Source organism: Bos indicus x Bos taurus, chromosome 19 (assembly GCF_003369695.1).
Source record: "Bos indicus x Bos taurus breed Angus x Brahman F1 hybrid chromosome 19, Bos_hybrid_MaternalHap_v2.0, whole genome shotgun sequence".
Lineage (NCBI taxonomy): Eukaryota > Metazoa > Chordata > Mammalia > Artiodactyla > Bovidae > Bos > Bos indicus x Bos taurus.
In genome coordinates this window covers 29,219,207-29,231,417 of record NC_040094.1, presented here as the reverse complement: position 1 = coordinate 29,231,417, position 12,211 = coordinate 29,219,207, and the positions used below count along the sequence as shown (strand labels likewise).

General features: G+C 47.9%; 1 protein-coding gene across 5 annotated transcripts in view; it reads left to right on the top strand.

Moving 5' to 3' along the window:
* The first annotated feature begins 7,554 nt into the window (after nucleotides 1-7,554).
* Nucleotides 7,555-12,211, top strand: part of MYH10 (myosin heavy chain 10) — a 121,525-nt gene continuing 116,868 nt past the window's right edge. For 2 of the 5 annotated variants that reach the window (XM_027518978.1, XM_027518979.1), the window contains exon 1: nucleotides 7,797-7,909. The gene's annotated coding sequence lies outside the window, so the exon portion shown is untranslated. Of the gene's footprint in view, nucleotides 7,643-7,795; nucleotides 7,910-12,211 lie in introns of those variants that run through there. The other 3 variants (XM_027518977.1, XM_027518976.1, XM_027518980.1) reach the window with 3 other exon arrangements.

Below are 12,211 nucleotides of genomic sequence, written 5' to 3'. Positions count from 1 at the left end.
AGCTTGGGAATCCCCAGACGTGTATAGGGTTCCAGTGTCAGCTTCCAGGAACCTTCAGGGTCACTTCTCACCTTTTCTGCAGCATGTATTCTGTACTTCAGTCAAACGCTGTTACTTCCCACTGTGTCCTGGTATCACTTTTCCTTGTCCGTGCTTCGGTTCCTTGTATCCTGGCCCTTGCAGTCTGTCCACTATCCTCTACTGTTGCAATCCTGATTGGGATTCAAGTGAAGTGAAGTGAAAGTCGCCCAGTTGTGTCCAACTCTTTGCAACCCCATGGACTTATGCAGTCCATGGAATTCTCCAGGCCAGAATCCTGGAGTGGTAGCCTTTCCCTTTTCCAGGCAATCTTCCCAACCCAGGGATTGAACCCAGGTCTCCCTCATTGCAGGCAGATTCTTTACCAGCTGAGCCAGCTGAGCCACCAGGGAAGCCCTGGGAAGGCGATTGGGATTCAGGCTCAGCTCAAATGACATCTGGAAAGCTGTCTCCCATTCAAAGGATCTCCCCATTCATCCCTCCATCTTTCGGTTCAACAAGCGTTTACTAAGCAGCTGCTCCATATCAATCACTGAGCTAGTTACTGGGGATACAGCTGAAAACATTGACTTTGGCTGCAAGTTTACAGTCTATCCCTGTAGGGTCCTCTATGGAAGCCACCAGCCACATGTAGCTCTCCAGCACTTAAATGTAGCATTAATCGCTCAGTCGTGTCTGACTCTTTTGCAACCCAATGGACTGTAGCCCTCCAGGCTTCTCTGTCCATGGGATTCTCCAGGCAAGATACTGAAGTAGGTTGCCATTTCCTTGTGGCCAACCTGAAATGAGATGTGCTGTATGTCCGCAAGAGACATCAGATTTTAAACACTTAGCACAAGAAAAAAAATGTGAAATAGCCTGTTAGTGATTTCTTAATCGACATGTTGAAATGTAATATTCTTTTTGTATTGGGTTAATATGTCATTATAACTAATCAGTTATTTTGCTTTACCTTTAAAATGTATCCCCTAGAAAGTTTAAACTTATATATGTGGCTTGCACTAGTGGCTCCCATTCTACTTGTGCTGGACAGCACTGGTTTCGAAGGGGGATACAGGGATAGAGATGAAAACATATGAGAAGGTTTATATAGGTGCTTTTATAAGTGTGTGTACAGGGTGCAGTGAGGGCTTTTTTTTAATTCAGGGGGCCATGAGAAAATGGAGGAAGGGATTGAGTTTATAATGTGCTAGTCACTTGAAGCTCAATCGGTAAAGAATCTGCCTGCACTGTGGGAGACCTGGGTTTGATCCTTGGGTCAGGAAGGTCTCCTGGAGAAGGAAATGGCAACCCCCTCCAGGATTCTTGCCTGGAAAATCCCATGGACAGAGGAGCCTGGTTGGCCACAGTTCATGGGGTCGCAAGAGTCGGACAGGACTGAATGACTAAACCACCATCAGGCACTTGAAGATATCCTCACACATGTTAAAGCACTTTTATATCTTCATGTGTTGGTTTGGCGCTTGAAATAGCTCCCTTAACCTTTGCAAGAGTAATCACCGCAATCTGACCACATCTTTCCAGGCTGCTTTGACCAAGTCACCATCATCTCGCTGGACTGTTTGTGGCAGCAGCCTCTTAACCGCCCCCACCCTGCCCCGCCACTTTGATCCATTCTCTATGTTATAACCAAAGGAATCCTGGAAGAAACACAAGCTTGGTCATTTTACTCGTCAGATGAAACCTCTCCCATCGTTCTCCACTGTCCTCCAGATAAAATCTGAATTCCATTTCCTGGTCTACACCTCCCATCTGGCCCCTGCCTACCTCCCCAGCCCTGTATTTCACACTCCTTCACACTTGTTTGCTTTGCTGTAGCACTGCTCTGCTGTGAGCTTTTTTCTGAGCTTGGAAAGCCCTGTACTGTCTCTTCTCTGTGCTATTTTTCTCTGAAAGCATTATTCTCCTCTCTTGGTCTGGTTAGTGCCGCCTTCTTCAGATTATAATTTCAAAATTACTGTCTCTAAGAAGACTTTCTGGAACTTCCCTGATGCCCACCCCTGCCACCGTTCTGGGTTAAGTGACCCTCTTACGTGTCCTTAGATCTCACTAAACTTGATGTAGTACTTAATGCTATGTTGCATTCTTGCAAACTTTTTGGATCAGAGTGTTCTATGAGAATCTACTAAAAACTGTACATCTTCTCCCTGAGGGGGTGGTGGTGGGGAGAACACAATACATTTTTTATGTAATTTTAGAGATTTTATAAAACCCCTAAAACTCTTTAGGTTTCCATGCACTCCAGATTAAAAACCCCTGCTCTCTTACAATCATTTGCCAATTTGCTTTTATTTCCAGCTGAACTGTGTGCCCCTTCAGGATAGGGACCCTGCCTGTCGATACAGATGTCTCCATAGCAATGGGCATCACTCGCAGATACAAAAAGCATTTGTTACAGGTATGACTTGTTCTAAGACATTAGGATGCAAGGACTATCATCCTTTGTTTTTCTAAAATCAGATGTGAGTTAGCCCTATCCTGCGTGGTTGGTGAGATGTCTTAAATTAGTCATTTTCAGCCTACTCTTCTGTTCCCCCCCCCCCTCAAAACTCCAGCACTTAAGGGGCCCAAGAAAATTCTGGAAAGTTCCTTCTTTCTCAACTCATGAGAGATTTGTTTGTTTGTTTGTTTTTAATTATTCCTCCTTCTGTTTCAAGATACCATAGTTGAGCACCCATCCTTCTTATCAGTCAGGAATTGTTGCCCTGAGTGGGCTGTAGGGTGGTCAGTGGAGTAACCTCTGCCTGGAAGTCCTACCTCTTCCAGGAAGCATGTTGAAAGGGAAACCCTTCTCATGGGTGCCACAAATCTCCTATACCTTCACCTCTTGCAGGGGAACAGCTCTTCAATTCAAAAACACCACCTTTCCTCTTATCTCTCTGGAATGATCTGACATGAAATCCCTTGACAGGCATGATAGGAGCTAAAAACTCATAGACACCTAAAAAGACCAAGCAAAGAATGTCAGTGAATAAGGCAGGTCGGCTTTAAGAGACTAGAGGGAGTGGTGGCGGCTGAGAATGCTCTGGAACACAGGCTTTGTTTCAAAATGAGCAGCAACTCAGGCACCAGCCAATGGGTGCTGAATTTCCAGATCTTCCATGTTTTCAAGGGAAGCCAGAAATCTGAATTTTCATGAGAGAACTCTCTTCTTTCTTAAAACATTACCTGTTAAGGTATATTTTTCAAATCATGTAATTTACAGTATAAAATTCAGTGTGTGTGTGTGCTCAGTCATGTCCAACTCTTTGCAACCCCCTGGACTATAGCCCACCAGGCTCCTCTGTCCATGGAATTTTCCAGGCAGGAGTACTGGCATGGGTCACCATTTCCTTTTCCGGGAGATCTTCCTCACCCAGAGACAGAACCTGTGTCTCCTTCATCTCCTGCATTGGCAGGTGGATTCTTTACCACTGAGCCACTTGGGAATCCCATAAAATAGACGTTTTGGTAAATTTATCCAGTTGTGTAACCATCACCATAAATCAATTTTATAACACTTTCATCATCACAATAAGATCCCACGTGTATATTTACTGTTAATCCCTGTACTGTCCTCCCTTCTTCTCACCCCAGCCCTCACCCTGGGCAGCTAATGTTCTACTTCTTATCTCTAGAGCTTTGCCTTTGGGGGACACTTCATATAGATGGAATAATACAGAATGTGGTTTCCCTGTCTGACTTCTTTCACTGAACATGTATTCAAGGTTCATCCCTGTTGCTGCATGAGTCTGTAGTTTATTTCTTTTTATTACTGAATAGTATTCCATTGTGTGGGTGTACAACATTTTGTCAACCCGTTTACCAGTTGATGGACATAATGAATGGACATAATGAATAATGCTGCTATGAACATTTATGTACAAGTTTTTGTGTCCATATATATTTACTTTTGTTTTTGTTTTTTTTTTTTTGGTAGATATCTAAGGATAGAATTGTGAGTGACATGGTACATTTCTGGCTTTTTGTTTGTTTGTTTTTGTTATTTATTTTTGGCTGCACCGCGGCCTGCAGGCTTTCTCTAGTTGCAGTGCATGGGCTTCTCATCGTGGTGGCTTCTAGTGCTGCAGAGCATGGACTGTAGGGTGGATGGGCTTCAGTACTTGCCGTGTGCAGACTTAGTTGCTTAGTCCCCCAGCATGTGGAATCTTCCTGGACCAGGGATCGAACCTGTATCCCCTGCATCGGCAGGTGGATTCTTTACTACTGGACCACCAAGGAAGTCCAGTACATTCATGTTTAACTTAAAGGAAATTGGCAAACTGTTTTCCAGAGTAGCTACACCATTTTACATTCCTGCCAGAAATCGCTGAGAGTTCCTGTTTCTCTGCATCCTCACCAACATTTGTTATTGTCTGCCCTTTTGATTACAGTCATTTCAGTGGGTGTGAAGTGGTATCTTATTGTGGTTTTGATTTGCATTTCCCAAATGGCTAATGATGTTGGATAGCTCTTGATTATTAAGTGTTGGAATTCACTCAAATTTATTTTAAAAATGCTTCATATCAGCCTTGTACAGATGGAACAAAACAGCTTAGAACAAACCAGGTTCATGGGCCTGTCATCAGTGAATGAGTTTGGACTTGTGACTTGGACTCTGTAAAACAATGGCCTGTGACCTTTTTCTTTTGGGAGTAAAAGCAGCCTAGACTGCCAGCAAAAATTATTATGGAGAGAGGACAAAGATTTCTCACTCTTTTGTAATGAACTTGTAGACTAGGGGGAAAAAAAGACCATTTTCATCGATATGTTCATAACACCATGCTTTTTACCCCAGTAAATCAACCTGTTACATATGAATTGAATGAGTCCTTTAGGTATATATTTGTACCCTCTTTTGAGAAATGAGGTTAAGGAATTTGTCAAAGATTAAAACTCTGGTGGGGATTCCCAGGTGGCTCAATGGCAAAGAATCTGCCTGCCAAGCAGAAGACATGGGTTCCATTCCTGGGTTGGGAAGATACCATGGGGAAGGAATTGACAACCCACTCCCATATGCTTGCCTGGAGAATCCCAAGGACAGAGGAGCCTTGTGGGCTACAGTCCACAGGGTCACAAAGAGTTGGACACAGCTGAGCGACTAAACAACAACCAGTGGCAGAGACAGATTTAAAGCCAGGTCTATGTGGTCCTAAATCCTGTGTTTTCCTGCTCAAAACAGCAACAGATTCTGGGATGGAGCTACGTGGGGTGAGACTGGAGTCTGAAGAGCCTGGCTGGCTAGCTGATCGAGGTGGAGGGGAACACAGTGTGGGAGCAAGGGAGAGGAAGAAATCAAAGTGGTTTCAAGGTTGGTTGTATTAAAAGACAAAGGGAAGTTGGGAAGAAAAAGAATTTGGGTGAGATGAAGTGGATGTGGGAAGAAGATAAGTTTTGAACTTCCTGCTTTTGCAGTTGTCCTCCAATCCAGGTAAGGACACTTAGCAGACAGTTGAAAATGTAAGGCCCCAAGGCTGGAGAGATGCCATGGCTAGAGATACTTTTGTGTGCAGGAGTGTGTGCTAAGTCATGTCTGACTCTTTGTGACTCTAGGGACTGTAGCCCGCCAGGCTCCTCTGTCCATGGAATTCTCCAGGCAAGAATACTGGAGTGGGCTGTCATTTCCTATGCTGGGGATCTTCCTGACCCAGGGATCAAACCTGTGTTTCCTACATTGGCAGGCTGAGTCTTTACCGAAGTGCTACCGGGGAAACCCAGAGAGACATTAGGGGACAGTGTTTTTGTTTTTGGCTGAGCCACGTAACTTACAGGATCTTAATTACCTGACTAGGGATCGAACCTGAGCTCTGGCAGTGAACACTCCCAAGTCCTAACCACTGGACTGCCAGGGAATTTCTGGAGACAGTCTTTTCATTATTGATTTCTCATTGAGACTGACGTCTTTATGATGTTGAATTCTGTTGAGCTGAGCTTCCCGGTCTCCTCTTCTGATGGTCCACTGACTTTGTTTTATAATTATGGGAAATCACAGACTTGGTGGCTGATGGGGCGGTTTGTGTGTGAATGCTCTGTGCACTCAGAAATGACTTCAGTGGCTGGCAAAGCTGAGACTCAGATGTTAGAAATGGAGTGTATGGTCTTCTGTAAAAAGTTTATTTTTTAATTCAGAAGAGGAATACTTGTCACATACTATGTACAGTTAACTTGTACTCCACGTGCAGGCTGCATTAAGGACAGACTTCATGCAGCCAAGTCACAAGACACCTGGATAAGGGGCAGCTTACTCCAGTAGGCAGGTGGGGGTGGGGGACCAGATGCAGTAGGACAAAGGACAATACAGGACCCGATTCCACTTCCCCAGGAAGGACTCTGCATTCAGCTGCCTTGAAATTGTCTCTGAATTCTACCAACACCTCCTCATCATTTCCTGCCTTGTTTTTTTTGCTTTATTCACCTTTTACCAGACTGGAAGTTTCCTAGGCTTAGCCACTTACATACATCATGTCGTAAATATTAAAATGCATCCTTATTGAACATAAACTAACATCTTGCTATACAAATTTTTTGGATAAGATTTTGCAAATTTCAACTTTTTTAAGACTAAATGATTTTATTCTTGTGACTTACCCAAACTTTATTATATTTATATATAATTAGGGTCGTGTCACAGTTGATTAGATATTGCAGACATTTCATTAAATATTAACTCGGATTTTTCTAGTTGCCTTTCCTTATTTTGGAACCTTTTTTATTTTTTTCCTCAGGTCTCAAGCGTTTTTTACAAGGCCTTTGAAAAGTTAATAGGCCCTGAGGTATAAGAGTCCAGCAGAACCTCCTCATAGCCCCTCTCATGTAGGGAGCTGTATACTAACAAAAAGAAGGAAAGTAACGAAGGAATGAATGACGTGAAGTCGTTTTCCCAAGGTGGGTTCCCTTCTCAATATTCTGGAATCTCAGCCCAGCCAGGCATCTGGGTAGGGAGGCCTCTCCCCTCGCAAACCCGGCAGCCGGCGCTCAGCGGACCTAGGCAGGGTCAGCCTGGGCCCGAGGTCGCGACAGGGGCCTGAATGCCGACCGCCGACGGCAGGCGAGGTCTGTCTTCCCCCAGCCCCACTCCCCCAGCTGGTGCGCATGGGCAGAACCGCAGCCCGAGCCCTGGCTCCCCTCCCCCACTGCAGGTGAGCCGCAGAGCCGTGGCCCCCACTCCCCGCAGCCCCGGGGGTGACGTCAGGCCTCTGGACCGCGCTCCGGCCCCGCCCATGCAGGCAGCGCCGGGAGCTCGCGACTCAGCGGTGGAAGCCGGTCCCACTGTGGGACCCGCCGGCTGCGACAGGCAGGGGGGGCGGCGAGGCTCCGTACTGGGCTGCCGCGGCGGCCCGACGCCAGGGCGTGGAGCGTCCAGGCGGAGCTCGGGGCTCTGGCCGCGGCACACCTGCCCCGCCGTCCGCACAGCCAAAGCCGCTGCGGGGTCCGCACCCACTGCCCCGCGGGATCGCGGGACGCCCTGCCAGTCTCAGCTGTCCATCTCTGCCCTAGCCAGCCAATCACCCACGACTGCCCCGGCCGCACCTCCCGGAATCTCTGATGGACGTGCGGCTTAGCCTGTAATATGGGGGCCTCGGCCGCCTGGGCTGGGAGCGGAAGCCAATGAGCATCGTTTCAGGTGGGTGGAGGGAACGGACCTCGGGAAGGTAGCTTCGTTCGGGTTGCTAACGTCTTCCCTTGGAGATGGGCGCGCAAACGGACCAGTGGGTCTGGGGGCCGTGGTGACGGGCGTGGAGCTGGCCCAATGAGGGTGGGAGTGGGTGGGGCAGCCCGGAGTAGCAGTGCTAAAGGAGCCCGGCGGAGGCAGCGGTGGGTTTGGGACTGAGGCGCCGGTTCTGTGGTCGCGGCTGGGGACGTGCGCCGGCGCCACCATCTTCGGCTGAAGGTGAGAGGTGCGGTTGTCCCGGTCCGAAACCGGCGACCGGAGACCGGGGACGGTTTGTGGTGGGGGGAGGGATCCTCCGCGGCTCTGGAGGGCGAGGACGGAACCGAAGCGGGAGCTGGGGAAGAGAGAAGGGACTCTGGGCGGAGGGTTTGTGCTGCGGGGGCCGTAGATTCCTGCGAGGAAGGACATTGCGGGGTGGTGGCGGGGAACGGGACCCCAGTGGGTGGAGAGACCCCTGGGGGTGGGGTGGGGAATGAGATCCTTGAGAGTGAGAGACTCTTGCGGGGATGAGGGCCTGGAGGTGCGGGAGGACTGCCCCTGGGGGACTGGGGATGGAGATCTCCGGGTGGGCATGTGCGGACCTGGTCCTCCGCGTTCGGGATCCGTGCGGCGCGTGGTTGGGGGAACCTCGTGCGCTAATGGGGGTCCCTGGGGATCCCACGAGTCTTTGCCTGTTTCTCAGGAGGGGAGGGAGTCTTGGGGCGGGCTGGAAAGCGCAATCCCGATTGGGGGTGGGGGGAGAGCTGGACGGGAAGGGCCCTTGGGTGGGCTGCTGGGTGGCTTAGGCCGGCTGCGGCACCCGGAGTGCGGTGCGGAGTTCGCCGAGGGGTCGGAAGGCGGGCGGCGCGCCTGGACCTGCTGGGTGGAGGAGGGACGCGAGGGCAGGGCTGCGCACGGCCGGGGCAGCGCGCGGCGGGTGAAGGTCTGATCAGCCGGCCGCGGGCTTGGGGAGGGTCGGGCTCCGCTGGTCCCGGGGGAGCAGGGCGGGAGGGGCGGCGTCAGACCAGGCTCTGTGGGGTTTGCGGGGGCCGGGGGTGGACGTCCGGCCAGGCCCGGGCGGCTTGGGGGGGCGAGGCGGGAAATGTGGCGGGGGCGCGCTGCAGCAGGGCGGCTGAGGGGGAGGGTCAGCCCTTGCTTCGGGATCCCTTTATTGTGTAAGGGATCTGGGCATGGCTCGCCGCGGAGTCTCTTCTTGGCCTTCTGCAGTGGGGGGGTCCAACCTTGAGCCCATAAAATCGGCCTGGAACGAGGTCGGAGGGAAGTTGAAGGCGCCGAGTCCCGGCGTCCGCGCGGGCTTTGTGGGCCTGCGGTGGGCGGATGCGGCCCGGGGACCGGCCAGGCCCCCAGCCCGGCCTGCCTGGGAACCCGGGCCTTGGGAAGGAGGCTGGCGACCTGGCGGGTCTGAGCTCGGCTGGTGAGTTTTGGCTAACGTGGCCTCTGCCTATGACCGTTATCTCCGTTCCTTAGGGCCTCTGCAGCTCCCTTCAAGATCACTGCGGTTGATGAAAGGGGGTGGGGTGGGGTGGGGTGGGGTGGGTAGGGGAAAGCAGGCGGGTAGATCCCTAGTGCAAAAGAAACAAAGACGGCTGTTTTCGCTGAATAATATAATGCCAATTTTAATACTTTAGTTTTGCCGAGATTTTTGTTTTTTAACATTGAAACTGAGGATTCTTTGAGTCAGGCTTCATTATTCTTGATAGTATCTCACTCTGGAAAACTTTAATCTATTTATTGTTTCATTTCCTTCATCCATCGGCCGTCATTAATTATCCTTTTAGTCCCATGCTTTTGATGTTTAAGTATGCCCTGTCTGTCACGGATCCTGGAAAAGTGGCCATTTTATGCATCTCCTTACTTCTGCATCTTAAATTCAGTTCCTCCCCGTCCTTATCTGGAGAAAGCATATGGTGTAATTGGGCGATATAGCACCAGCTTTTGCAGCAAAGAGATGTGACCCGAGAGCTTGCCTTTTTACTTGGGCCCCTTAGGGAAATCATTTCAAGGAAGACAGGCTGGATGGAAGGTGAGACAGAGGAAATTTTCAAGGGCACGTTGTATGGTGAAAGACTGTAGTCTTCAGCGGTTTCTGTACCTTCTTGTCATGTAGGAAGAATAAAAACTCCTGGTGTCAGTCTCCCCGCTTCAGAAACGTTTAACACAGTGTAAAGATATTCACAGAGGTGGCTTGGGCCATGAAGAGCAGTAGTGTCCTTTGCACTTGATTTGCATTTCTGCTCATTTTTGGTTAAACATGATTTTGATGAGTGAACAGACTTTCACTCAAGATGAATGACCTCAGTGGTAGCTTTACACAAATTGTAGACGATTCTGTTTCAGTTTATCTGTCTCAGAGAGATGTGCTATCATGGATCGTTTATCCAGCGTTTTTGTTTGGATTTTGGTATGCAAGATAGTCATAAAACTTTCCCTGTGCCTCTACCTACCATAGGCGCTGGGAGGCAGTTGAGAAGCTTAGTGGGTGGTGTTTCTTTGGGAGTAAAAGACGGCCTTGGGGATGGACCCCCAGGGGTGTGTGTGTGTCGAAAAATCAGTGAAGGTGATGGGGCTTCGACTCTGGGGTGGGGGGCAGCTGATAAATGATTTAAGTATAATTAGGCAGTTACTTCAGAGGACACCAAGAACTTTCAGATTCTGTCTGTTACAAAGAGTTTCCTATTTATTCCTTTTTTATGAAATGTAAAGCCTTTGCCAGATTGTGCTAGTGTGTTCATTGGCTGAGCCTGTCCTCATTTTTCTTTTTTTTGGCCACACCATGTGGCTTGTGGGATCTTGGTTCCCCAACCAAGGATCAAACCTGGGCCCCCAGCAGTGGAAGTGCAGAGTCCCGACCATTGGACTGCCAGGGAATTCCCTGAGCATGTACTCTTGAAACCATAATTGATCATTGATCGACAGGCAGTAGGTAGCGTATACTACATGTCAAAATTTTCCCCTCCTCACCTTCCATCCTTGTAGCACGTGTTCTGGAGCTGAACTCTGGGTTTCCTCCCAGCTCTGTTCTTTGTTAGCTCTGTGACTTTGGGCCAGTTTTTGGCTTTCTCTGAACCTTGGGTTCCTCACCTGTAAAATGGAGATATTAAAAGCACCTGCCTGGTGAGCCTGTTGTGAGGATTAAGAGTTGATATATATACACTTAAACCACTTAAGAATAGCGCCTGGCCATCATTAGTGGTATATAACAACAGTATTTGCTGTTTTCAAAATTCTAATGTTACCCTTCCTACAAGGCAAAGCATTTGCAAGTGGTTTCCCTATTAAATACCAGCACTATCAAGACAAGTTGCCAGATGTGCAATGGAATGATAAAAATACAATATGTTTGGTAACCTCAAGTGAACAGTTAAAATGAACAAAACCTTTTCCCTGGCCTCAGGGACTCTACCATCTAAACAAGGATTTGACCACCTACTGCCTGCTGAGTCCTCTGGTACAGAGACGAGAAGGGTGCCAGAAGAGCAGCACAAAATGTTAGGAGGAGGAGAAGGATTAAATTGCCAGGTTGACCTTAAAAGAACTTGTGAAAGGATGGCATTTGGGTCAGGATTTAAAGGAATGGTCGGGTTTTGGTGGTGGAGGAGAAGCCGAAGCTTACTCTGAGGGTCAGGACCGTTCATGTAATGTTGATCAGTAGGTATATAAATGCCCTCCTGTGGACCAGGGAGTCAGCTCACCATATAGCAAGGACAAAACCATCCTTGCAGCATTTAGTTAGTTATAGAAAACTCTGGAAAAGTAAAAGGTAAAAGAAGTTTGTAATCCCACTACCCAGTGAAGACCCAGTGACTATTTGTTTCCTTTGAAACAAAAAAAGACATTTATATGTAATTTTTCCCCACAAAATTGGGAACATATTATAATCACACTTTTGTGATCCCTTTTCTTCTTATGTTAAATTACAGGTGTTTCCCCACCTAGCAGTAGTACATACTAATAAATTTAAAATGTATTGATTTGATCAAATAATTTTGTAAGTCCATCAGTTACTTAAAAAAAAAAAGACCTGCCCTAGAAATGACCTGTTAAGTTATTCTAATTTATAGTCACTTGCTAAATCTCAGCAGATAATTTACATGCCCATTGTAAAAGGAAAGAAATGCATGCATTTTTCTGAAGTATTGGGTATACAGTTTATACCTAATATGGATAATAAGAGTAACTTGTTATCCTATTTTTGTTCTAGTTGGACATTTTCTCTAAGAGACTGTTCTTCCTAAGGCAGAATGTGTCCTATAGTCTATCCACATTTATCCAGGGTGATTCCCACTTCAGAGCCATCTTCTTCCTAGCAGTGGGTAATGTATAGGTTGGGAAGATAGAAGACTTGTTATTAATCTTATTAATGCAGTCTGGAGAGGTGATGTGTTTTTGAAACCATGCTTCAGAATGTACATATATGCATGAATATTTTTTCTATTGCCTTCTCCCACGTGGATGCCTTTTAGTTAGAAAGCATATTAGTAAATCTGTTGGTAGAAGTCTTAATGTTACGTGTTTTGTGAT